At 44.3% G+C, this 27,829-nt stretch overlaps 1 long non-coding RNA gene across 1 annotated transcript in view; it reads left to right on the top strand.

Moving 5' to 3' along the window:
- The first annotated feature begins 17,189 nt into the window (after positions 1–17,189).
- Positions 17,190–27,829, top strand: part of LOC144753842 (uncharacterized) — a 233,791-nt gene continuing 223,151 nt past the window's right edge. Inside the window, exons 1-2 of the long non-coding RNA XR_013594559.1 lie at positions 17,190–17,384; positions 18,952–19,012. This is a non-coding gene — a long non-coding RNA (uncharacterized LOC144753842). The remainder of the gene's footprint in view (positions 17,385–18,951; positions 19,013–27,829) is intronic.

The raw sequence follows: 27,829 nt of genomic DNA, 5'->3' as shown, positions 1-27,829 counted from the left end.
CGGTGTATAGGGGTTAAGCCTTACTACCGCCTCAGTACCCAAAATCCCAGGACCGACTAGCTATAGTGTCTCACTCGCTCCCCTACACAATCACGAAGATGCAAATTATTAGACACCCCAGAACACAACACTCCTGACTCTCAGGAATCGGAGTAGCAAGACGATCCCTTTTGCTCACTCACTTGTACTTATCCACAATAATAACTGACAGAGTCACTGTTATAGTTCAAAATGTTTATTTTAACTATAACACTACATAATGAACTATACGAGCCTCTACCAGTAGCAAAACACATAAACCTAAAACAGCATTGTAGCAAGTCCATATATTATAAAGGGGGATGTCATCGAATATAGACAGTGGATAGAGGACTATAAGACCTAACCACCCTCCCCTTGGTAAGAAGAAGTTTTATTATATAAAGGAAGATCTCTGGGCTTTGTCAGCAGACCCCATACCTTAGTGCCTAGATGGTATTTCTATATCATAGGAACTGCATTGCTCTTGTCCCTGGAAAGGTCCCTCTCCAAGTGTGTGTCAACCAAACATGCATTCCCATAATATCAAAGGACGAGTCTTCAGCAGCCACAGCTGTGTTAGCGTGTTTTGTCTAGGTGCTAGGGACTGACCAGAACAGAATAACAAGGGGCATTGTTTATCGACCCGTTTTCAGACTAAACTCCTGGAACAGGCAGAGAGCGCAGAAAGCAGACGGTTCTCATGTGAAAGGCACAAACAGTCTTGCAAAATAAAATAATGTAGTAACATACGCAAAAGGGTAACATTGTTTACCATGCATGCGATTTAACGCATGGCATTACAACGCGGTGACTACAACGACCGCGTTTTGACATCGCATATCATCACAACGCAAGTCGTTATAACGATTTGCTGTGGGAGGCAGAAGGTGTTGGATTTAAAATGCAACTCCTTCCCTACTGTTGCACAGACTGGAGTTGGAATAGTAAATTATACTATTCCAAAATCCAGCGCCCCCGACAGCAAGTTGTTGTAATGACTTGCGTTGTGATAGGATGAGATATAACAACTCGGTCGTTGTAAAGACAGCGTTGTAATGGGATGCGTTGTAAACCCCTGTGATGTAACATGGCCTATTTGCGCAAAAGCAGCATCATGGCAGGGAGCTCATGCTAACTTAGCAATGGCAACAATAACCCCTTCGGCCATATGACAAGAGGAGTGGCGTAGAGTTAACTGGAAAAGAGTGGACTGGCGTAGAGTGCAGTGGCATAGAGTGGAGTAGAACAGAGTAGAGGAGAACAGAGTGCAGCAGCATTCGGTAGAGTGGTTTAGAGTAGAGAGGGGTAGAGTACAGTAGCATAGAGTGAAGTGGTGCAGAGTAGAATGCAGTGACGCAGAGTGGCTTCGAGTGCAGGGGCGTAGAGTGAAGTGGTGCAGAGTGCAGAGGGATATAGTAGAGTGAGGCTGATTAGCAGGGCACAGAGTGGAGTGGCGTAGAGTACAGTGGTGTAGAGTGGAGTGGTGCAGAGTAGAGTGGAGTGGCATGGAGTAGAGTGGTGCAGACTAGAGTGGCGTATTGCAGTGGTGTAGAGTACAGTGGAGTGGCATAGAGTGCAGAGGGTAGAGTACAGTGGCATATAGTACAGTGGTGCAGAGTAGAGTGACAGAGTGCAGTGGTAGAGTGGATTGATACAGAGTAGAGTGCAGTGGTGTAGAGTAGAGTGGCGTAGAGTGCAATGGCATAGAATGGAGTAGTATAGAGTGTGGTAGTGCAGAATGCAGTGGAGTGGCACAGAATGCAGTGGCTTAGAGTGAAATATGGTGCAAAATAGAGTGCAGTGGTATGGAGTGGAGTGGTGCAGAGTACAGTAGAGTGGCGTAGAGGGGAGCGGTGTAGAGTGGAGTGGCGTAGACTGCAGTAGCATAGAGTCTAGTGGCATTGGGCCAAATGTATGAAAGCTTTTTGCATTTCTTAACGGACTGAATCACAATTTCAGCCCTTTAAGAAATGCAAAACAGTCTTTTCATATGTACAAAGGCCAAAAATTGGTCATAATTAACTGTGACCGCGATTTAGGAAACACAAATAGGGATTACCTATTTGCGATTCCTAATGCACATGTACAAATCATTTCCTAAATGCGAATTGGGGATTTAGGAAATGCTATTACCATCAATTCAAAGTCATTGATAACCATGTGCAAAATTTAACAAGCATTTGCAATGCAATAGGTCTCGCATTATTTAAGTTTGAGCTATTGGCATTGCTAAACAATGCAACACCAATAGCTCAAACATTAATAATGGGAAAACTCACAGTTTTGTTTAGTGTTTGGAATATTAATAGAGATCGAGGTTTTGTGGAATTTTTGACAAAGAGCTTTCTGGGATAATTTGTCACTAAGGGCCAGATGTAGGTAATCTCGATTTACCAACTCTTAAATACCGAATCATACCGATTCGGTATTTAACCCCTTCAGTGCTAATGACAAGGGTAACTCGTCATGGAGTTTCCATTGATTTCAATGGAAAGTCAATGGACCTACTCGCACAACCCTTAGCATCCAAGTGGTTAAGAGTAGGTAAATGGGATGTAGGTAATTTCTCTTTTTAAATTACCGAATCGGTAAGATTCGGTAATTACCGAATCGGTATTTACCGATTCGATAAATACCATTCATTCCTATGGGCCTGGAGGCCCATAGGAAGGAATGTCAATTACCGAATCGGTGAATACTGATTCGGTAATTGGGGGAAACATTGAAGGGTGGCAGGGTGTCACTTTGACACCCTGTTGCACCCCTCAATCTTGTATGGGTGCACATGTTGCAGACATACATGCCCTAAGGGTATGTATGTCTGGAACATGGCAGCGTTTGAAAAGCAAAAATAATGCTTTTTCAAGGCTTTTCATTATTTACCACCAACTTCTAGTTGGTGGTAAATAACGGATTCTTAAAACCCTGTAGCACTGATTACAGTGCTACCTACATCTCATAATACAGATTCGGTAATTTTACAGAATTGGTAATTTTACCGAATCTGTAAAATTACTGAATCTGTATTTTAGGTGGCCCTACATCTCATTTTCCAAATACCGGTCGGTAACGGCCGAAATTACCGATTTTCGGCCGTTACCGACCGGTATTTGCCTACCTACATCTGGCCCTAGGTCTGTTCTGAGGTAGGTTGTCTTATTACCCTCTTGCATTTATTGCATCGAGATTCTAAGATTTGCTTTGAAAAGTTTTGGAGTCATGGGCATTTAGTACCTTGGATAGAGAAGGAGGATAGTGCTCCCACGCTGTGTGAGAGTAGACATCTGTCAGTACTTTCATGGCAATGCTATCATGCCTCTGTGTTAGTGTGTGAAAGGGAGAGGATGTGTTACCATACCTGAGTGTGAATGGAGGTGCTGTGTGGGTGGCCATGCTCTCTCAGATGGTGTTTGCGGAGCGGCTACATTGGCTGGGTCTACACGAGGCACTGTTTATATGTGTCAGATAGGGGCTGGTTAGGTGTGTGAGAGGTGAGTGTAGATGAAGTGCTGTCTGTGAGAATAGCAGTAACGGTTGGCAGGGTGGTACTGTGTGAGATGGAGATGCTGTGGGCAAATGAGTTTGGGAAGCTGGCTGTGTTGGCGAGGGGAATTTGGAGGTGCAGGCTATATGTGTGAGGGAAAGGTACTGACCGTGTCTGTGAAAGGGGGTACTGTTGCTGTGTGGATCTAGCTATATCAGTACTGCTGGTCTGTATGAGGTATGGCGATGAAGGAGTCTGCAAGGGGAAGGCGGGGATGAAGGCTGTGTTCACAGGGGAAATGGTGCATGTGTCTCATGGAGTACTAGCTACGACTATGCGAGGAGGCTGGGATGTCTGGTGTGTCAGTGTCTTCGTAACACAGGAGATGCTGGTTGTGTGCAAAAATGTCGTTTTGGTCTTATGTGAGTAGATGGTGCTGAAAGCTTCTAGTGTGTGTGGGGGTGAGAAGTGGGCTGCTTGCCACATTCTTTGAGGGAGGGGGTACTATCCATGAGTGAATCGGTGTGATGGCTGCCTCTTTGTGACGGGTAGCTGTTGTTCGTCTGTGTGCAAGGTGGTGGCGCTGACAGCTCTTGGTGTGGGTGTGATACAGAGGTTTGGATGCTTACCGAGTTCTACAAAGAAGATGTGTTGTCACTGTTGTGTATGGTTTGGGGTTCCGACTGTTACAGTGTGTGAAAGGTGGGATGCTTGCTGGGTAGGTAGAGTTGTTGGTGTATGAGAGCTGGAAGTGATTGCAGGCTGTGCCTCGGAGATGGATAACTGCTTTGAGGGCTGCTACTGAATTTTGGAGATAAGAAACTAATTGCGTCAAGGGCTGACAGCACTCATGTGGGTGAGAGTGGTGTATCAGGGTGCTTGCTGTGTGTGTGTGGTGAAAGCGTGGTCTGTGTAATCCGGTGCTCGTGTACATCGATGCAATGCCCATGGTTCGAGTTCACGTTATTGAAAACTGCAGAAAAAACAAGCTGCGGTGGGGGCAGGAGCGCACCACCGGGTACGAGACTCCTGTGTGGGTCCCGGCAGCAGCGTTGGGTGAACTCACGGCCCGCGAGAGAAGAGCGGCGGCGATCGGAGACACCTTGCTCAGTGTGTGGCCAGGGAGCAGGTAGCAGCGTGGGGGCGAGCTCGCTGGCCAGGGATTGAGAGGCATGAAGTGAGGCTGCGGTCGAGGAGCCGGATTAGAGCACAGGACGCGGCAGCAGCGGAGGGCGAGCTCGCTGTCTAGTGAAGTGGTGAGCAGCCAGCTGAATCAACCCATAAACCCACCCAATACCTACCGGATCACACGCTGAGGGCCCTGGCTGAATGAAACACGACGGAGCGTGCCTGTGCTTGCAGCGCGCGTGCGCATTAAAAAAAAAGAAAGTGAAAATAACATGAAGCTTGCAAGGACGGAAGGGAGATGTGCACATCGCGCGTGTTCAGGAGCGCGTTTACAGACCCCAATCACCAAAAGCCCTGCGCGTGGTTCACTCTGTCCCACTTCCGAGGCACGTCAGCAACTATAGGTCTAGCTGGCGACAGCGCTTTCGCGCTGCATTCGCCAGGCGAGACCTAAAAATGAATTTTTTAATGTGATGTGAAGCGCACATATATCACTAAGGCATATGTGCACTTACATGTGCACTTTCGGGGTGCCTCCAGGGGGGCCTTAAGCCCAAAGGCACCCTTGGGTTTTGATTTCCTAAACTGCAATTAGGAAATCGCAATTTAGGAAATGCAAACCATAGGTGGGAATGCAATAGCATTTTCTATTTACAATTTCCTAATAGTAATTCCTACTCTGTATTCCCTACAGAATAGGAATCGCTATTAGGAAATTACACATTTTGTACATACCATTTTGCATTTCCTAAAAAGCAATTCCTATGGAATAGGAATGGATATTTTCAGAATTGGCAAAAGAATGAGTTCAGACATTTGCAACAATCTACATTGAGTCAATAATAAAAGATGGAATAACAAGATAGATTTTCTACTGATGTACTCTTCCTACTTCAAGACACAGGGAAGTTTAATGGAAGGTGTTGCATATCCGGCCTTAACTACTGTGGTAGTTTAATCTGGACAGGAGAAGGCAACAATCTGAATCTCTATTGATCTCTAAGGGCCTTTCCGGAAAATCCACACTTTTGAAAGACATATCAGGAAAATGTTGTAGGAAAGTGCTCATTTTTGCATGGTGGCCCCCCACTTTTTGCCTGATGTTGATGCTCTTTTTGACTACGTGTGCCATGGGTACCTGCCAACCAGGTATCCAGGGCCTATGTTCTTGCCCTAAAACTGTACCATTGCACACCCAATTGGCAACTCTCTGGCCACATGTAAGTCCCTTTTAAAAGGTACCATGAGTACCAAGGGCCCTGTTACGAGGGAATGCCTCTAAGGGCTGCAGCACATATGGTGCCACCCTTAGGGGCCCTGTACCTTGACACACACACACACACACACTGCCATTGCAGGCTGTGTGTTTTGGTGCAGAACAAAGTGAAGAATCAACATGGCATACATCCATGTTTGCCATGCCTACAACCCACTGCCTACGGCATAGGTCAGCCACTCCTCTAGCTGGGTGCACTATGTGACTGGTGAGGGTACCAGTACATGAGCCCTGTACCACTATAGTGTCTAAGTCCATTCTTAGACATTGTAAGTGCAGTAAAGCCATAAAGAGTCTATGGTCTGGGAGTTTGTCATTATGAACTCCACAGCATCATAATGGCTTTACTGAAAATTGGGAAGTTTGATGTCAAACTTCCCACCCATTGAAGCCAGTGTGGGATTTAATGATATTGTACTCTGAGGGCATCTTAGAGATGCCCCCTGAAAAACAACCTGACTCTAGTGTCCTAGCTGACTGGCTGCTCTCCAGATGCCACGCCCAGACATATTTCTGGACCCCTGGGTCGAGAGCCTCCCACTCTCGGGGTCCTGAAACAAAGCACATCCTGGGCAGAGGTGCCATATCACCTCCCCCAGGATGGGCAGGGTCCACGAAAGGGAAGCTTCAAAGGCTTGTCGCCTTTGTGGGCTGACCCCAGCCATTTGCTGCTCCCAGCAACTTGCCCGACCAGTTCTGACCTCCACTTTGGGTGGGAGAATCGGCAGGATAACCAAAATAGGAGGAGAGGTGTGCCCACCTTTGCCAACCCCACCCCTCAGGTGGGGGAGGAGAGGCGAAGCACAACTCTCAGTCACCACCATCTTGAACATAGGGGACCCAGCTAATCGGAGTGAGGCTTATGCCCCTCTCCCACTGGAGGGTGGCATTATAATGTACTGACCCCAGGGAAGGGACCCTTTGGTCTCAACCTGTACCTACCTGAAACGCCCCTATATTTGGTATTTAGGGGCAACCCGAGCCTTGCCTTCTCAGACAAGAAGAAAGAAGAAGAACCGTGCCATGCTGTAGGAAGAAGAGGAGGACACCAACTGACGTGGCTCCAGCCCTACCGGTCTGTCTTGACCTCGTCCTGCTCCAGTGGAATTCTGTCATCTCCTACAGGTAGCAGCCCCCCAGAATCCGGAGGACCTGCCTTGCTTTCCTTAACAAAACATTTTCTCTTGCAAGCACCGGATTTGCTCAACAACAGACTCTGGGCATATACAATAGTCTGCACCACTCTGCACCAGACGCCCACGGCCGGAGTTCGAGTGGCCCAAAACCAGGAGGAGGTCTCCCCAGCGATCCAGACCTGGGATCTGGTGATCCCTGACCTAGCTCAAGTCTCCTGACGACGCCTGCTGCCCTTTTCTGGAGGATCCCCCCGACCGTGACTGGAGCTGGTAAGGAAAACCCAATGCTAAAAGATACCCCTGAACCTGATGCCCCATGGCTTTGGGTGCCCCAACCAATGGCACCTCAGCATCCCACGACATCCTAACTTACCACTCTAACTGGTGGTCGCCTCCAGAAGATCTTCATGCCCGAGCCTGCAGTGTTTGTTCTGACTGGAGCCTCTGCATTGAAACAAACAGGGCTCCAGACGTCGATCCAGCACCCCCGCCTGGCCACCCCTGTGTCACCGTGGGTGCACCTTGTATGCTAACTTGAATCCCCCCCTTGCACTAAGCTAAAACCAAGGAGCTTTACTCTCACATCCAAGTGGCGTGCCCGTGAGCAGCCACCAACCAGAGGCCTCCTATCCTCCACTGGATAACAATGGGCTTCAGCACTCTGTACCCGGTCACCCTAGTGCCACTGAGGGTGTTCTTTGAGTGCATCCTTGACCCTGGGGGGCCTGGTTCTAACCCCAGAAACCCAATTCCCACAACGAAGTACTTACCTTTAAACAGATAACTTCATTTCCTCCCAAAGGATTGCATTGACTGCTTTTTAATGAAAAAGTTTTTAGTGTGGAGTTGGAAATTGTATGGGAACCGAAGAAAATGTGGGGCATATGTACAAGCCCCTATCGCCATGGTAATGTCACTTTTTCCAATGTTCCTATGGCGATAGGGCTTTGCCTTATTTACAAGGCAGTGTTAAGCCACTTACCGTGGCTTAACACTGCCTTGTAAATAAGGCTCCCTTTCACGCTATGCTTACCTTGAAAGGGGTGGGCAGTGGGTGTTGCGGTGCGGGTTCCACCGCGACATCCATTGATTGTGACACTGCCCCCTATTTACAAAGGTGGCATAAATAGGAGGAAGCGCAAAAATTAAGACCAGGGAAAACCTAAGCTGCTAAAATGAGCCCCAGCGCTGAAGGAAACGCAAGGCTGCACCATATTCTTGTAAATATGGTGCAGCCTTGCGTTTCTGAAGTGGCAGAGTTAGGCGTTAAGCCATGACGGCTAACGCCTTACTCTGACACTTCTTTGTACATATGGCCCTGCGTGTTTACAAAAACGGACTTACTTGCCTTTTATTTAGGAAATGTCACAGTGTGATATCTTGGCATATCACACTGAGTAGAAAAGGTCACCTGAAAAGTAATCACAAAGTAATTGCAAAGTAACTGAAAAGTAACTTCAACTGTTTCAGAACATTTGACCTACCTGTATCTATATTCAACTGCATTCAACTGTATTATCAGAAAAGTACTATTTTTAATTACCTGCACCAAGTCTGGCTTAGTTCTAAAAATAAAATACAACAAAGAAATATTTTTATACAAAACAATTAGTCAGAGTTCAGTCTTTGAGTGTATTACATCATTTCTTGCCTGAGTGTGTACTATAAATGCTTAACACTACCCTCTGATAAAGCCTTACTGCTCGCCAACACTACTGTGCTATCTACTTTTACCTCTGTAAGCCTTTGGGGATCCACTTGACTCTGTGCACACTATACCTTACTTTGGTTGAGCATATACAGAGCCAGCTTCCTACAAATATTTGATTGTGTTGTGAGTCTCCGGGCACCTTTTTATTCTTCTGGACAATTTGGGTTTTCAGGCTAATCCGCATTACCTGCATAATGTGCCTTCCCTGTCCACATCAACCAGACCATCAGTCTTCCATTGCTTTTCGCTTTGCCTCCATTTTTAGGTTGAGCCTGCGACAGCGCATTCACTTCATATGCTCTCACTTGCGAGACACAATTGTATAAAATAAAGGGATAGGAGCCTCCTCATTTGTTGGCTTCAGTGCCACTCTTCTTTGCAGCCTCCTAATTTGCCAATGCAGGTCAAACGTCACTTCCATTCCTTCCTGTAGAGTAAGGCCGAAGCACAGATTGATACATCTTAATTAGTGCCTATCACTGCTCACATTGTAATTGAGGTACTATATTTTCATCTTCACTTCCTCCCTCTTCCCCCCACCCCCTCATGCTGCTTTCCCCATGCCGCCCTCATACTGTCTGTTATTGCTGCTCCTGTTCCTTGCCCCCTCACGTTGCTTCCCCCTCCCACAGTTTTTAGGTCTCGCCTGTCGATGCGCATGCGCATCGAGCAAGCGAGACTATGGTGGCTTATCCACTCTTTATCCAACTTGCAAGGAATCGTGGCGATTCCTTGCAGTGCACGAGAAATTTAAGCTCAATGCGCATGCGCATTGAGCTTAAAAGCGCGTGCACATGCCCCCAGCCGCCTGCCTTGCCTACTCTCCCAGCTGGTGCCGCTCCACCCCCTGCGGCATCAAAGGCTTTCACGGCCGGCCGGCCATGCTTTCAGTTTCACGACCGGCCGGCCGTGTGAAGTACATTTCAAAGCCCGCTCTCCCTGCTCCGCCCCCTGCTCCGGCTGAGACGCATTTCTCCTCCCTCCTCCCCCCTCCTGGGTCAGGTTACCCTGCTTTCTCTAGTAAACCTCTAGTAACTTAAAGCAGTCACGTTCAAGTTTTTAAATTGAAACCCTAGCTAGCTCTCATTGCCAGAATTGGTATATACTTTATTAACATAATTGCCAATTTGGCAGTCAACAAATGCCTTGATTTTAAGGCTTTTATATTGTCAACGCTAATATAAGAATATGTTGCTGTTTGCAAAACGTATTTCACAGGGAAAAGAGCATAAAAAGGCCCCTGCTTACAGGACATTATGTCGAGTGCTCTGTGTGCTCGCCATTCTGTATCAAAGTGCCGAGATAACATCTGATTCTAAAGGTTCTTGCTCACAGTATTACTCCAGCAAGAGCTTGATCAGCTTTACACTGGACTCTTTGCATCTGTATGTTCACCAGAATATGCTAAAATTCAGTCATACTGATATTGTTGTCTGTTGAAACGTACCATAATATTACCCGCAATGCTTTTTTAGTTCTTGACGGGCTATGCACTGCAAATTTATTTTGCTTCCCTCCATCTTGTTACATCTGTATGTGCTCTAGAAGCACAGCATGCAGGGAGTTGTTGAGCCCTGAATGCATCACGCATAAAACCTGTGTTCCAACAAAAATAACAGTACATTTCAAAGCCCGCTCTCCCTGCTCCGCCCCCTGCTCCGGCTGAGACGCATTTCTCCTCCCTCCTCCCCCCTCCTGGGTCAGGTTACCCTGCTTTCTCTAGTAAACCTCTAGTAACTTAAAGCAGTCACGTTCAAGTTTTTAAATTGAAACCCTAGCTAGCTCTCATTGCCAGAATTGGTATATACTTTATTAACATAATTGCCAATTTGGCAGTCAACAAATGCCTTGATTTTAAGGCTTTTATATTGTCAACGCTAATATAAGAATATGTTGCTGTTTGCAAAACGTATTTCACAGGGAAAAGAGCATAAAAAGGCCCCTGCTTACAGGACATTATGTCGAGTGCTCTGTGTGCTCGCCATTCTGTATCAAAGTGCCGAGATAACATCTGATTCTAAAGGTTCTTGCTCACAGTATTACTCCAGCAAGAGCTTGATCAGCTTTACACTGGACTCTTTGCATCTGTATGTTCACCAGAATATGCTAAAATTCAGTCATACTGATATTGTTGTCTGTTGAAACGTACCATAATATTACCCGCAATGCTTTTTTAGTTCTTGACGGGCTATGCACTGCAAATTTATTTTGCTTCCCTCCATCTTGTTACATCTGTATGTGCTCTAGAAGCACAGCATGCAGGGAGTTGTTGAGCCCTGAATGCATCACGCATAAAACCTGTGTTCCAACAAAAATAACAGTACATTTCAAAGCCCGCTCTCCCTGCTCCGCCCCCTGCTCCGGCTGAGACGCATTTCTCCTCCCTCCTCCCCCCTCCTGGGTCAGGTTACCCTGCTTTCTCTAGTAAACCTCTAGTAACTTAAAGCAGTCACGTTCAAGTTTTTAAATTGAAACCCTAGCTAGCTCTCATTGCCAGAATTGGTATATACTTTATTAACATAATTGCCAATTTGGCAGTCAACAAATGCCTTGATTTTAAGGCTTTTATATTGTCAACGCTAATATAAGAATATGTTGCTGTTTGCAAAACGTATTTCACAGGGAAAAGAGCATAAAAAGGCCCCTGCTTACAGGACATTATGTCGAGTGCTCTGTGTGCTCGCCATTCTGTATCAAAGTGCCGAGATAACATCTGATTCTAAAGGTTCTTGCTCACAGTATTACTCCAGCAAGAGCTTGATCAGCTTTACACTGTACTCTTTGCATCTGTATGTTCACCAGAATATGCTAAAATTCAGTCATACTGATATTGTTGTCTGTTGAAACGTACCATAATATTACCCGCAATGCTTTTTTAGTTCTTGACGGGCTATGCACTGCAAATTTATTTTGCTTCCCTCCATCTTGTTACATCTGTATGTGCTCTAGAAGCACAGCATGCAGGGAGTTGTTGAGCCCTGAATGCATCACGCATAAAACCTGTGTTCCAACAAAAATAACAGCAATAGATTTTGTCCTAAAACCAGTGTATTTTTATGACTTGTTTATCCTTATCCTAAATCTAATAGCAGTGTCACCCAGTTTTGATTTTGAAAGAAGTCTAACTTTCCTTTTGTGCACCCACATATGATCTTTAGTCTTTCATGTTTCCCTTATTGAAGGGTGGGTGCAGTGCGTTTTTCAGTCTCTAATAAGGCCCCTCTTATAACTTCATAAATGTACGCATCTTTGTTTCGAAAAGTTGATTGATCAACCGCGAAGTTAAGCATGCTAACCTATATTCTGATATATAGAACAGTAAAATAATGTATTTATCTTAACGTTTTCCATTTGAGTTGTAGTTGCCAACCCAATCTTACACTGTTCTCCAGTCGATGATACACAAAGCAGTGCATCCATGCTACATTTTTTCACTTTCCTTATTTGCTTTCTGTAGAGGGTCATCAAGCATTTCACTTGACCACTTTTCCTCTCCTTCGAGATTTCTTTAGATCAAAATTAGTAGTAGTACTCATTGCCTTTAGGATTTCATACAAATAACAAACAAGTATTTTTCACCAAGACAACTCTCTCCCTATCGTCCTCCAATCCCACCCCTCATCCACGCACTTTTATAACTTTCTATTCTGATTAATGTTCCTCATATCACAGAAGGGGACTGCAGGATCTACTGTCACCTAAATGTAAATGCTTGTTGACAGATATGTTGCAACACTTGTGCTGTGGTACATATGTAGAGATACTTATCAATAACGCTCACACCCCCTAACAATCACCCCCTAACCCTCACCCCCTAACCCTCACCCCCTCACTCTCACCCCACACCCTCACCCCCTCACCCCTCACCCTCACCCTCACCCCTCACCCCCTCACCCTCACCCCCTCACCCTCCACCCTCACTCACCCTCAACCCCTCACCCTCAACCCTTCGCCCTCAACCTCTCACTCACCCTCACTCACCCTCACTCACCCTCAACACCTCAGCCTCACCCTCACTCGCCCTCACCCTCACTCACCCTCACCCTCACTCACCCTCAACTCCTCACCCTCACTCACCCTCACCCACACTCACCCTCCCTCAACCCCTCACCCCCACTCACCCTCAACCCCTCACCCTCACCCTCAAACCTTCACCCTCAACCCCTCACTCACCCTCACTCTCACTCACCCTCACTCAGCCTCAACTACTCTCACTCACCCTCAACCCCTCACCCTAAATCACCCTCACACTCACTCACCCTCAACACCTCACTCACCCTCACCCTCACTCACCCTCAACACCTCACCCTCAACCTCACCCTCCCTCACCCTCACTCACCCTCACCCTCACTCACCCTCACTCACCCTCACCCTCACCCTCACTCACTCACCCTCAACCCCTCACCCTCACTCACCCTCACTCACCCTCACTCTCACTCACCCTCAACCCCTCACCCTCACTCACCCTCACTCACCCTCAACCCCTCACCCTCACTCACCCTCAACCCCTCACCCTCACTCACCCTCACCCACCCTCACCCACCCTCAACCTCACACAGTGCAATAGGTCTCAGACCATTTCAGTTACAGCTTTAAGAAATGTTTATGGCTTTTTTTATTTGTAATTCTTTAGCATTGGCTACAGGAAACAAAAATGCTAAACATTTACAAAAAAAACCCATAAACAATTCTAAAAGCACTAACTCTAATGGTGCGAGACCTATTGCATTTCCAATGCTTGTTTTTTTAACATTTTGCATAGCACCACAGGCTTTTATTTCTTGACTTTCTGTCATGTTATGCAACAGATTGCACTGCTATTGGCTTTGATAATGCTTGTTTCATTGTGGAAAGAATGCTACTCAAACTGAATATCAGAAAGAGCTATTTGCTTCTCTTCGTGTACAGAACCAGCCATTAGGTAAATATAAGCATTTGTTTGAGATCTCTTGTCAAAAACTGCATTGTTAAGGCGGTCTCGGAGGAATCCATCTTATTTATTTATTTGGAATTTTTAAAGCGCACAGCTACCCCCCAACGAGGTGTCCCGGCGCTGAGGCAGTCGACTGACATGGGTACACAGGGATCTAGGAGCTGTTGAAGAACCAGGGGTAATATTAGCGAGGAATTGCGATATTTATCGCAAAATGCTCTTAGCGTGTTTTTTTTAATCGCTGCCTATCGCTGGATATATTAGCGGAGAAAACATGCTATTAGCAAAGTTTTTCTCCATTGTGCTAAAATATCCATAGATAGCGGCGAAATGCGTGAATATCGCTGGAAATCCAGCGATATTCACGCATTAACGCCAATGGGGGCTTAACCTGAAAATCCACCTCCCATTGAATGTACAGGTAAGTCATCCTATTAGCAGGCGTTAGATTCTAGCGCTAATCGCACTTAGCGTGACTTTTTTTATCGCTAAGCCTGTGTTGCTAATAGGTGATAGCTGTGTTAGCGACTGCTTTTAGTCGCTAACAGTTTGGGTACGCCCACTTTGCATGTCATTAGTGATAAATAACGCTGACATGCAAAGCGGGCCCCAAACCGGTCGCTATCGCCTAAAAGCTGTCGCTAACTGCTGTTAGCGACAGCTTGCTGATAGGGCGATAAAAATATCGGCGCTTTAGGGGGAAAAAGTCCCGCTAAAACGGCAATATTGCCCTTGCTAATATGCCCCCAGGTTTTTAGTCAGTTCTGACTCAGACAGGCGGAGGGGGAGTGGCAAGGCGTTCCAGAGTGTTGCGGTCCTGACCGCAAATTCTCTGCCATCTGTCCTCGCCTTGTGAAAGCGGGGAATGGCGAGGAGCCGCTGGTGGTTGGATCTCAAGGCCCGGTCGTGATGGTAATGCTGAAGTCTGCCTCCCGGGTCCCCTGGGCCCAGGCCCATGGTGGCTGTGTACGCCAGGGTGAGTGCCTTAAATTCTATGCACCTGATGACAGGCAGCCAGTGAAGGTTTCTCAGGTGGGGAGTGATGGGATGAGGGATTGGTACCTTGCAAATCAGTTGGCTGCAGCGTTCTGAGTCATTTGCAGTCTAGGGGTCAGATAGGCTGGAAGTCCCAGGTAGAGACTGTTAATGTAGTCCAAGTGAGATGTAATTAGGGCGTGGACTACTGTTCTTCTAGACTCCAGAGGGAGGAAGTGGACGAATTTCCTCAGGGTACATAGCTTCCCAAAACATGAGGAAGAGACTTGCCTAATCTGAGATTTACAGGAGAGCTCGTTGTCAAATCTGAACCCCATGTTTCTCATCGAGTCAACAGGCTCAGGAGGGGGATTCAGCTCATGTGGCCACCAGAGCACTGCTGGAGGTGAGGGTTGAAGAAGAGCACCTCAGTTTTAAATGAGTTCAGCTTGAGACAGTTTTGAGTCATCCAAGCTGAGATGTTACTCAGACACCTTCTAAAGTTGGCAAAAGCAGCCTCCGACTGATCCTTATAGTAGAACACCAGTTTTGTGTCATCTGCGTAGGAGATCACCTTCACCTCGCAGGAGTCTACCAGAGCTGCGAGCGGCAGAGGTAGGCATTAAAGAGGAGAGGACTCAATGCGGATCCCCGGGGTACCCCACAAACCAGGTGTTCTGTGAAGAGATGAAGGGGCAGAGAAAGACTTGTTGTGAACGGTTCTACAGGAATGACCGGATCCAGGCCAGGGTCGTGAACTGAATTCCATGACCAACAAATGTTTCCACCGGGAGAGCAACGGGCACATGGCTGGCGCTGGCCGCCATCTGGACGTGGACGGGCGCAGACTGGCTTGCCTTAGGTACACCACGGCCCCGTTTAAATATTTCACCCATGAGCAGGAATGCTAGAGCGCTGCCCGAAATACGCTGCTTCTGGCCTCACTCTGGCTTCTTGTAAGGTGAGTCAAGTAGAGTAACCTGCCCCCAAACATGTGCTGTATGCCTCCCAATTCAAATTCATACATTGCAAGTGACAGAATAATGTTTAAAAGCATGAAACAGTTAAAAAAAAATAAAAAATTGCCTGGAACTGCGGTAATCTGCAGCCTTACACGCTCAGCGCCACGGCCCCGTTTAGATATTCACCCTTGAGCGGGAAAGCTAGAGCGCTGCCCCGAAATGCGCTGCTTCCCACCTCATTGTGACTTCCTGTAAGCTGAGTCAGGTAGAGAAACCTGCCCCAAACGTGTGCAGTATGCCTCACAATTCAAATTCACACAGTGCAAGTGACAGAATAATGTTCAAAAGCATGAAACAGTTTTTCAAAATAAATTCAAATTCACACAATGGAAGGGACAGATAATGTGTAAAAGATTGAAACCATTTTTAAAATTGAATTTGCCTTCAACTGCGGCAATCGGCAGCCTTCAGATCCGAATTTCAGTGAGTTTGTTTCTGTTATCGCCTACAAGATTTAAGCCTGCCACTACTACCCTCTTGTACATTCTTCATTGGGCGATCTACAAGTTCAGTGTCTCTTAAAGTTGTTTACTTAAATGGCCTTTCTTTTTCAATCTCACGTCAGGAAGACCTATAAGAGAATGTTTTGACTTCTGTTCCTATTTAGAGAAAAGCATTATTGTTTGGATTTTAACCTACCACTGATGCAAGATTTAGCTAGGATGTTCTTCATTACTTTTTTGGATAACTCCTCATCTTCATGTTATGTCACGCTTTGACACTACACTGTTAGTGGCATCAAACAGTTGTAATGTTCCTTCGTTTAATAATGAGTTGAATATGTGACTTACTTTTGGTTACACTTGTAAATAGCACACATATTCAAAGCGAGGTAACTTGCTTACATGTCAGGAGTTAAGTTTCTTCATTTATTTTTATTTGCTGTTTTGTATAGTGTTTGCCTGACTCAGTTGAGTAGCTAAGCACAAGCATAGGTAAAATAGAATGCAAAGAGTGTCAGCCTAATGGAATTTAGCGACAATGGATGTGACATCAGCTTGATTTGAACCCAGGGTGATAGCAAAATGTAACTGCATCAAATAGTCTGGGATAAGGTAGTTCAGAGATTACAGCAAAGATATGTAGACGGTTGAAGGCATTATTACGATTTCAAGCACAGCCTGAAAATGTTTGTGTTTTGGGGGATTTTAAGAAGGAAGATGTCAATGTTCCTAAGACAGCTCCTTGGGGCAACAAGATCCTCCTACGATGGCCAATTTATGATCCAGGTACTTTGATGTTCCAGAAGTCAGAGATGTATGGACTTTAGAGGTCACCTTAAATAAGTGTGGTACTAGTGTCTTACCTTTATTTCCATTATAGAATGTAGATTATTTTGTGTCATGTAGAATGTTTTTATGCAATATTTAGAATTTACTGATGTAATGGTAGAATGAAACATGTAGTGTTGTTTCAGGGAGAAACGGTTGAATTTTGATTTGACTGGAAGCTTCCTTCGTGGCTACAGTGGGTCGTATATTTCTGCACTAAATAAATCATATTTTTAACATATTTTGACTGCTGCAATTCTTTACATTGGTGACGAGGACTGTTAAAGTGCAGTGTATTTTCCATTTTTATGAAATTTTAAGCAAGTTGAAGTTTTCGGCGAAACTCATCGGATTCAAGATTTTATTCTACTCTTCATTCATCGGATTTGTTTAAAAGTTTGACGGGGTTATTAACTACTTCAAAAAGGTACTGTGAATTTAACTACCTTTTCGTTATTTTATCGTGGATGCCAGGATTTCAGTGCGTGATTACATCGGTGTGTGCTCGTGAGTGCCAGGATTCCAGCACGTGAGATGACAACGTTCGTTCTGAAGCCAAGCTGTGTGACGAGTGTGCTTTCGTCAGCGCGCATTCAAGTATGCTGAGTGACAAGTATACTTAAGACGTCAGCGCAGTTGCGTGTCATCTAATTCCTACGCTGCGTTTCATTGGTACCAGAGCGTAACCTAGCTACCACATCATCACGCTTCTACGTTAGTGGCGGCCATTTTAAGAAACCACGGTGCTGATATATTCTTTTTTCAACGCGATCTTCAAGTACTTTCAAGTGACTAACAGCCTGATTCATGAAGCTAAATTGCACTCGCAAAGGGCAAGATTCTCAGAATCTTGCCTTTTGCGAGTGCAATTTTGGCATTTGGGATTCACAATCCCAAAAGCAAAAATCGCTAATGAAGAATTAGCTAATATGCGAGAATTAGCATTTAAGGAATCTCTATTAGAGATTCCTTAAATGCTATTCATGACACTTTCAAAAATTGCGATTTTGCAAATTTGAGCCGCTATTTACCGAGAGGTCAGACCTCTCGGTAAATAGCAAAAACTTAGAAAAATGCTTTTAAAAGCATTTTTCTAAGTTGCATGTTGCACACACACATGTCCTTTGGACATGTGTGTGCGCAACACCTGTTCAAATGTGCATTTTAGGGGTGCTACAGGGTGTCCATTGGACACCCCTGGCACCCTTAAAATCGCTATCTTATTTGCGAGTAGTAAATTGCTACTCGCAAATAAGGGATACTCCCCATTCATTCCTATGGGCCTTTTGGACCATAGGAATGAATGGGGAGTTATTCCTTTTTTTGCGAGTAGCAATTTTCTACTCGCAAATAGAGAACATGTAGGAATCGCTATTTATTTAGCAATTCCTACATGAATACCGTTTTGCGTGTCCTCAATAGCGAGTCGCTATGATTCGCTATTAGGGCCACGCAAAACGGCCCGTACATGAATCAGGCTGTAAGTTGCCACATTGAAGAAGCGGGTAAGATTAGTACTTAACCTTTATTATTCATTATCCACATTTCGAAAGTTGTTCGTTATTTTGAAGATCAGCGCATCTTCAGTGATCGCACACTAAATTGATTCAATCTCAAGATTTCGGAAGTTGTTCGTTATTTCTGAAGGTCAGTGCATTTTCAGTGACGCGCACACTTAATTGATTCACCAATGTTTAGCGTGTTGTTTATTTTTGCACATCTTTACTGAGGTTGTTCGTCATATCGGAAGCGCATTTTCAGTGATGTGCACACTTAATGAATCTACTGTTTTCCGTGCACATTTCAATAGTCTACAGTGATGTGCACACTGAAAGATGTGCTCATTTGTGTAGCTTGATTTCTTTTAATTTGGAACTCGAACTCTATATATTTCAACTATTTACATATGACTTTGATGTTTAGATATTGTACTTAATTTAGATTTAATCTAATTTATTGCAACTTTATAAGTATTTTAATTGTTTACCTTTTAGGGATTGAACATGGCTAATTCACAAATATGCAATCAACCTACAATTTTTTTACAAATTTCAGGTAAGCCTAAATTAGTTTGGAAAAAATGGTTCGAATCCTTTGAAAATTACATCATTGCTATAGATCAGAGGTCCTCAATCTGTGGGGCGCGACCCACAGGGGGGGCGTGGAGTCCTTGAAAGGGGGTCGCAGATTCTGTTAGAGCATGCAGTTCCTGGCGTCGAGGGTGCTCACGGCGGAGGCCTAATTCACACCGAGGTGTGAAAAACATCAAAGCCTCATTAACAAGTAAACGGTCTTTTAAAGACCTGTCAAGTACTCACTCGGGTGTGGCCGTGTGTGTGTCCCTGAAGCTGTTTCAGCCGGGCTCACATACACGAGCTGGGCAGGAGAAGGGGGGGGTGGAGGGGTGGGGGATGGGGGAGCAGGCTGTAGTGTGCAGCATGCAAAGCATTATCCTGATATTAAAGGTAAGCTTTAACAGTTTGGGATAATCTTTATCCTTCTGTGCTGAATTACTGAATTGTTCAATTAGTCACCCTTCCTCCATATAACCAGGGTTGGTGCCTCAATATAGCGGGGCAAGGCAGCAGACTACAGGCGCTATCTAGTGGTGGTGCCAAATAACAGCAAAAGTCCCCAAAAAAATACAAACACATTTTCTGTGTATTAAAAGGTTTTCAGTGGCAAAACAGAATTTTTCCTCGATTGCTGAAAATTCTTGTATTGTAGCATATTTAAAGTTATAGTAATGTCGAAGGGTAACTAAAGAAAATCAATGAATGTTGGATCTGAAAAGGAGCACGGATATTCTAAATAAGTCTATTTTGCAGCACGTCTGGTAGATAATAACAATAGTACGTAATTTCATAGAAAAAATGAATGGACTACAAATTGAGAGGGGGGGGCCTGGGGGAGCAGGCTGTAGTGTAGCCCTTTGAGTTCAATGGATGTTGCGCGCCTGGAGCTGTGGGTCCCGTGACACATGACACCCGCCCAGCAGGGAGGAACAGAGATGCCCTCCCATGAGCGGGAAAGAAGGAAGAAGACGCAGAGAGATACTGACCCGCCCCCCATGAGAGAGGCACAGAAAAGGTGGGTGGATGAATGATGGGTGGATGGATGGATGTAAGAATGAAGGATGGATGGATGTGTGAAAAGGTGGGTGAATGAAAGGGTGGATGGATGGATGAAAGGGTGGATGGATGGATGAAAGGGTGAATGGATGGATGAAAGAGTGGATGGATGGATGAAAGAGTGGATGGATGGATGAAAGGGTGGATGGATGGAAGGATGAAGGGTAGATGGATGAAGGATGTATGGATGGATAAAAGGTTGCATGGATGAATGATGGGTGGATGGATGTGTAAAAAGATGGGTGGACGAATGATGGGTGAATGGATGGATGAAAGGGTGAATGGATGAATGATGGATGTATGGATGGAAGGATGAAAGGGTGGATGGATGAAGGATAGATGTATGGATGGAAGGATGAAAGGGTGGACGGATGAAGGATGGATGGGTGGATGGATGAAAGGGTGGATGGATGTATGGATGGATAAAAGGTTGCATGGATGAATGATGCATGGATGGATGTGTGAAAAGGTGGGGGGATGAATGATGGGTGGATGGATGGATGAAAGGGTGGGTGGATGGATGGATGGATGAAGGATGTATGGATGGGAGGATGAAAGGGTGGATAGATGTATGGATGGATAAAAGGTTGCATGGATGAATGATGGATGGATGTGTGAAAAGGTGGCTGGATGAATGATGGGTGGATGGATGGAAGGGTGGATGGGTAAAGGATGGATGTATGGATGGAAGGATGAAAGGGTGGATGGATGAAGGATGGATGTATGGTTGGAAGGATGAAAGGGTGGATGGATGGATGTGTGAAAGTGTGGGTGGATGAATGATGGACGGATGTGATGAGGTCTAACAGGCCCATTTATGGTTGTCAAAAGTTGTTGATGAGGAGTACCAGTTTCTAGAAACTTTTGTTGGAAGGGGGTCCTTACGCCAAAAAAGGTTTTACAAGGGGGTCTCGGCTTCACAAAGTTTGAAGACCTCTGCTATAGATGGTACTAAATTTTCATCAGAAAGGCTGAAAGCTATTTTATTTAGTTTTTTTGGGTAATGCGGCAATTGAAATTTAAAAAAATCTAGTTCCCATTGCACCACCTAGTGGTGGAGGTGAAGGCTGGAATGTGTATAGAGGCTATAGCGAGATTGGAAAATCAATTTCAAGATGAACCAAATGTGTTAATTGAAAGGCATGCCTTTCATAAAATGAAGCAATTACCTGATGAAACAGTTGAAGAGTATGTGGCGGCTTTAAGAGTTTTAGCTGATGATTGTGAGTATGAGCAACGGTGGATTATTTTATAAGAGATCAATTTATTTTTAACTGTGAGTCTAAGAAAGTTCGAGAGAGACTTCTCGCTTGCCACAATCCTACTTTAAGTGAAGTTTTAGACTTGGCTAAAGGGATTGAAAGATCCATAATGTCATCAAAAGTTATTTCTACTGAGGAAGCGAAAAACACTTCTTCTGTTACACCTGTTTGTGCGGTACAATCCTTTAATAAAGGGACTATCAAACAAAGCATTAAGCAGAGTAATACATTGGCTTGCTACAGATGTAGAGCAAAAACACATTTAGCCAACAGTTCTGATTGTCCCACTTTGAAGAAGAAATGTGTCAATTGTGGCAAAGTTAGTCATTTTTCTTCAGTATGCCATGCGCCAAAAAGATTTTCAAACTCTTCAAATTCGAATGTAAACAATATAGATGTTGTTGAGCATGCTTTACAAAATATGCTACTGACTATTTATGATGATGTTTTTGATTATTCTGTTAATAACATCAATATTCCTTTCAAGGCACCGTTCGGCACAGTATTAGTTGGCGAAGTGTCTTTTGAAGCAATGGCAGGTTCGGGTTTGCCAATTACTATTTTGTCTGATGTGTTTTTTAATGAAAAGTGGAAGAATGTTAAACTTAAGAAAACTGACGTGAACCCCAAGGCTTTTGGAAATGTTGATATTTCTATGATGGGTTACTTTGAAGAATCCTTAGAATTTGAAGGAAGAAAGATCTTTACTAAAATTTATGTTGCCATTGATGGCAAGAATATTGTAGGATGGTTTAATTTGGGAAGATTGGGTGTCAACCTATGTCCTGGTTCAGATCGTCCTTTACAATTAAGGGAGTTTGATATCAGCAATATTTCATTGGAAAAATTTGATTTGGAAATGATTCTTAAAAATCACAGTGATGTTTTTAAAAATGAAGTTAGACAAGTCAAAGGTTATATGCACAAGATTAAACTAAAAAAGAATCCTGTTCTAATTCAACATAAAGTACATATGGTTCCACTTGGGATTCGAGAAAAACTAAAGAATCATCTTGATACTTTATGCTCAGAGGGTATCATTGAACCTACAGACAGTTCGGAGTGGGTTTCCGCTATCGTTAGAGCACTTTAAAAAAATCAAGATCTGAGATTGTGTGTTGATCTCAGGTCTCTTAATAAAAACATTATAGTTGACACATATCCTTTGCCTCGTATTCAAGATATGTTGTCAGCTATTAATGGTGCTAAATTTTTCACAGTAATAGATCTTAAATCAGCATACCATCAGGTACTCCTGGATGAATCTTCTAAAGATCTTACCACTTTCACTACACCTTTTGGTTTATACAGATTTTTAAGGATGGCGTTTGGACTGGCATCAGCGGCCAGTGTTTTCCAAAAGTTGATTGAGAATCTGTTTCAAGGTATTAGGGGTGTTCAATCATTTCAAGATGATATTTTAATCTTTGCAGAGAATTGTGAACAACACAACATCATTCTCAATAGAGTTCTTGGTATTCTTGGTTCTAAAGGCATGACTGTAAGCAAAGAGAAGTGTACATTTTTGGTAGAGGAGATCAATTATTTGGGTCACAGGATTACAGCTAATGGCATTTTTCCTAAAGAGGATCTGGTTAAAACGTTAGAGAATGTTAGTACACCAAAAGATAAGGATTCATTTGAAGAACCAGCGGCGTCAGGGGCACGCCTAAGATCTTCGATTCACCTGTCTTGGTATTCAAAGACACAGAATACTTCTGGATGGCGTCAGAGACCAAGTTTATTAGCTGCAGCTAGTAACAGTGATCCTAGAAATACATCACTGTGTAAATTCTCAGGAGACTGCTCATTTTACTAAGGCGAGACGTCTCCTTTTATACCCAATATTCACATTATAAATGTACACCCACTGCACAAAATTCTAACCAATAAGATACATTTTCAAACAAAGTATCACATAGCAAAAACTCAATTTACAGTATCCCAACCCAAAAGTTAATTATTAGGAATGTCCCAAATTCAATCTCCACAAGCCGGACAAACCTATAATTGAAAGCATAACCCATGTAATGAAGAAACAAAAAAGAAACAGTAACAGATTCTGAACAAGATAAAGCATGTGCAAGGAAACTAGAAAGTTAACGATGTCCTAAACATTGATTGGCAATCTCAGATAAAGATCGATCAGGGAAATTGGCTTTGCGAGGTCAGTTTCAGGTGAAGAGGTCAGTTTCTTACAGTTCATTTCAGAGTCAAAAGAAACCTAGTTAATGTATACATGAACTAAGAAGGCCAGGCCACTTCGTCCGCCAGGTTACCTTTACAGGCCTACGTGAGGGCAACACAAAATGGTGGCACAGAACAAAATGGAGTCAGACTCGAGAATTACAGAACCTCAGACCCTCCTTTTGCCATTACATAGGCAATAATCTAAGACTCATGTTAATCTGAATCTAGGTCTATATCAATATTCATTAGGTCATCAAAGTGTTGCTGTAGCATCATTTTATTATTCTCTACTTCTCTCGGGACAGATCTCCGAACACACATAGTAGCACAAAGACTACAAATGGCGGGACCACGCTGGATGCAAAGACAACAAGAGAAAAGGATGGCTAAAACCATACCATGGAATGTCAGAATCTTCCATCCCCACTTAGACAGCAGTCCCCAAAACCATCCCGTCAATGACAAGTCTCCTTCGTCTACATGGATAGACTCAGAGATCTTATGCAACCTAGAGATGGCTTGGTATACTGTAGGGGCATTATCTGGTATGTAAACACAGCAACTAGATCCAATCAATTTACATACTCCTCCTCGATCTGCTAGTATGATGTCTAATACCATACGATTCTGCAAAGTCATAAGGCGGTCCGCTTGAAGCTCAGCTGTAACATTACTAAGAGCACCTGCTGTCTCATTAATAGTAGCTTCAACAACGCGGACAAGCTGTCGAATATGCCTACTATTGATCATAGGACCCCAAAAGGGCAGGAAGCCCTTGAAGAAATCTCCTAATTCATGTGCTACAGTATCTTCCTCATTGAAGACACCTCTACCATATCTCGTTCTATGATAGTCTGAAGCAGTAGTGTATGTAGGGGGAAGCAAAAACACCACATAACATGTTCCTGAAAAATCAGGTGGCAACCATGTGTAGGCTCTGTCATGACAAACAAAATATGTGCCTTTAGCTGGCACAAAAGGTGGAGAAGTCCGGGATGAATAGACATAGGTTTGAGCACACACACTCTTACCTAGCTGAGCTTTCGGATTCCGACCAGTACCTTGCAGACAAAATTGGCCTTGGTGGGGTACAATCCAAATAGGGGGAGACCTTTTTCGTCTCTCCTTCTCTGTCAAGCTGGTACTATATCCGGTCACGTTCCAACCAACATAAGCCTGCACCTCATCCTTAGGGATAGTATTATATGCATCAAGATCTCGGATCATAGCTACTATTCCCCTTATTAAGGCATTATTGCTGGAGTTATCTTTAAGGGAACGTAAGGGGCGTACCTCATTTGCATAGATAAACATGGTCTGTAAAGCCCACACAGACCCATTAAAAGAAAAAGGCAAAACCAAATATGGCATACCTTTATCTGTCGTATGAGGCATAAGACCACAAACCCAACAATTAGTGGTATTTACTACTAACTGATGCTGATGCAACAACTGTAAGAACGAGTTGTTGACAAGTTCTGATCTCCTTGTTTGCTCATGTTCAGGCAACGTATAAAACTGATGCAAAGAAACAGTAGTGAAAGAAAGCATAGGTTGAGAGGTGGGTGCAGATGTCTGTTGTGTAACATAGACAGCCAACCCACACAAGCTAATGTGATACTTAAAAACATCAAAAAGCACAATAATATAAAACATTTGCTACATATCAATGTACAAAATCTTGTCTTAAGATCTATTCTCTCAACATCTCTTTCAGTTACAACAGACTCCATCCTCTAACGTGCTGCTCGCGGCAATATTCCTTCTTCACTCAAGTGTGCGTCCAGGCGTCCTAGACGTCCCTAGAACCGCAGACCTTTCGTCAATACGCGGGCCACCCCTTAAGTCTTATACCGCGACCCTGCAGCTGAACCCGGATGGTGGCTCAAAAAAGAAAAAGAAAAATAGTCTCTTGTCTGAAAGAGTGTAATTCACAAAAAAATTCACATTTTATTTGTCCTTTTTAGACCTTAAGTTGTATCATTCTTTACCAGGCACAGTTTGATCCTGAAAGAGTGTCTCTGGATGCGTAGTATCAAATCTCAAACACGGCGGCACAGCTTCTTGCAAGACTTCATTATCCGCACGTTCTGACTGAGTCCATTCCAGATGTGCATCGCTAAAAGGTACAAATCTTGGAACCCTTTCACTCTCGGAATCGGCAACACCTTCCCGGACCCACTTATCGTAGGGTAAGGGCAAAGGTATCTTCTTGCAATGGGTACCATGTACCCAGTTTTTCTTGCCGAACACCTGAATAGCAGTCCGAGTTGATAACAGGACTTGGTATGGACCGGTCCATCTTGGTTCCAAGTTCTTTGACATCTGAAAATTCCTGGTTAGAATCCAGTCGCCAGGTTGGATCGTGTGGCCTGCGTCTACAGAAAGTGAAGGCAAAGTGTCATGGACCTGTTGGTGAAGAACACGCAATTTAGCAGTCAAATCATGTAAGTAGTTAACCAACATAGGGTACTCGATATCACTGTACTTCTTAGGCCTCAGCACACCCCAGACATTCGCCGGGCGTCCAAAAACAATCTCGTATGGGCTAAGTCCCACGCGAGAATGTACTGTCGTTCTCGTGGACAAAAGTGCCAATGGTAAGGCATCCGGCCATGTAAGACCAGAGCTCGCTTGCACCTTTGCCATCTTCAGCTTCAGAGTGCCATTATAGCACTCGACCAGGCCTGCTGACTGGGGTGATTCGCAGCGTGAAATTTCTGTTTAATACCCAGACCCGCACATACTTTCTTCATAATCTGACCCACAAATTCACTTCCATTATCACTCCATACCATCCTCGGCAAACCATATCGGGGAAAAAAATCTTTGAGCAAAACCTTGGCTGTAGACAAGGCAGTATTATCCTTTAGGGGGTAGGCCTCTATCCATCTGGAAAAGGCACAAACAACCACAAGGACATACTTCAAGTTATTGCATCTTTCCATATGAATGTAGTCTATCTGCAGCACCTCGAACGGATACGTTTGAGGAGCAAAATGACCCGCTGGAGTTGGGGTTCCCTTTCTAGGATTATGCATCAAACAAATCATGCAGTGTTTAACCAAATTCTCAGCACACTTAGGAATTCCACCATTCTGCCATACCGGAGTCAACATCTTACATATCCCTTTTGAACTAATGTGAGCCAGCCCATGAGCCATAGTAACCACCGGGAGCACATATGCATCCGGCAACAACCATCGCCGGTGCTCTGACAACTCAACCCAACAGCCTGTTGAATCCAACATTCCCATACTCTCTCTCCATAATCTCAATTCTTTCTCAGTAGCTTCCGCCTGAATCATCTTCACACTTTCTGTTGTATCTTCACACATTCCTCCTTCCACAACTCATCTGGCAGGACCTGCAACATACATCCAACTCGTCGCATCTTTCGCTGTTTCTCTCGCTACTTCATCTGCAACCGCATTCCCTCGACCCACATCATCCTTAACCTTCTTATGCGCACTACACTTTGCTATCGCAATTTGGGTCGGCAAAGTAAGTGATTCAAGAAGTTCACTCACTAATTGTCCATGCTGAATTTTCGTACTATGGGAAGTAAGAAATCCTCTCTCTTTCCACAAACGACCAAAACTGTGAGCCACGCCAAATGCATATTGGCTATCAGTAAAAACATTCACTCTCTTTCCTTTTGACAACACACACGCTCTAGTCAATGCTATCAACTCCGCTGCCTGTGCTGAATTCTGTGCAATACGTGCTGTTTCAACAATCGTATGCAAAGTTGTGACAGCATATGCTGCAGTCGTCTCTTCATTCGGAAGCTTAAAGCATGAACCATCTACCTATAGGGTACCATTAGGATTCGAAAGAGGAGTATTTTTCAGATCAACTCTACCCTTCGTTTCCTCCTCTGTCCAGAGAAAACAGTCATGCTGTTCCTGAACATCTGTCTGTACAAAAATTGGCAACAATGTAGCTGGATTCAATGTGTTGCACCGCTTGATGTGCACATGACTAGCCAAAAGCGTCAACTCATAACCTCAAACGTGCACTGCTAAGATGTTGAGTCTTTGTTCTGTTCAATAGGGTATCCACTGCATGTGGAACCATCACAACCAATGTATTATCCAATACCCAGCAGACTGTCGAATAGAAACAGCCGTTGCCGCTGTAGCTCTTAGACAACTAGGCAATGCCCTAGCTACCGGATCTAAAGTGGCTGAAAAATACGCACATGGGCGCTGCTTGTCTCCAAATTGTTGCGTCAACACTGACAATGCACAACCTTCTCTCTCGTGTACATAAAGTGCAAAAGGTTT

Source organism: Lissotriton helveticus, chromosome 5_1 (assembly GCF_964261635.1).
Source record: "Lissotriton helveticus chromosome 5_1, aLisHel1.1, whole genome shotgun sequence".
NCBI lineage: Eukaryota > Metazoa > Chordata > Amphibia > Caudata > Salamandridae > Lissotriton > Lissotriton helveticus.
Note: the sequence above shows the minus strand (reverse complement) of the source record. Positions and strands in the feature narration are given on the sequence as shown.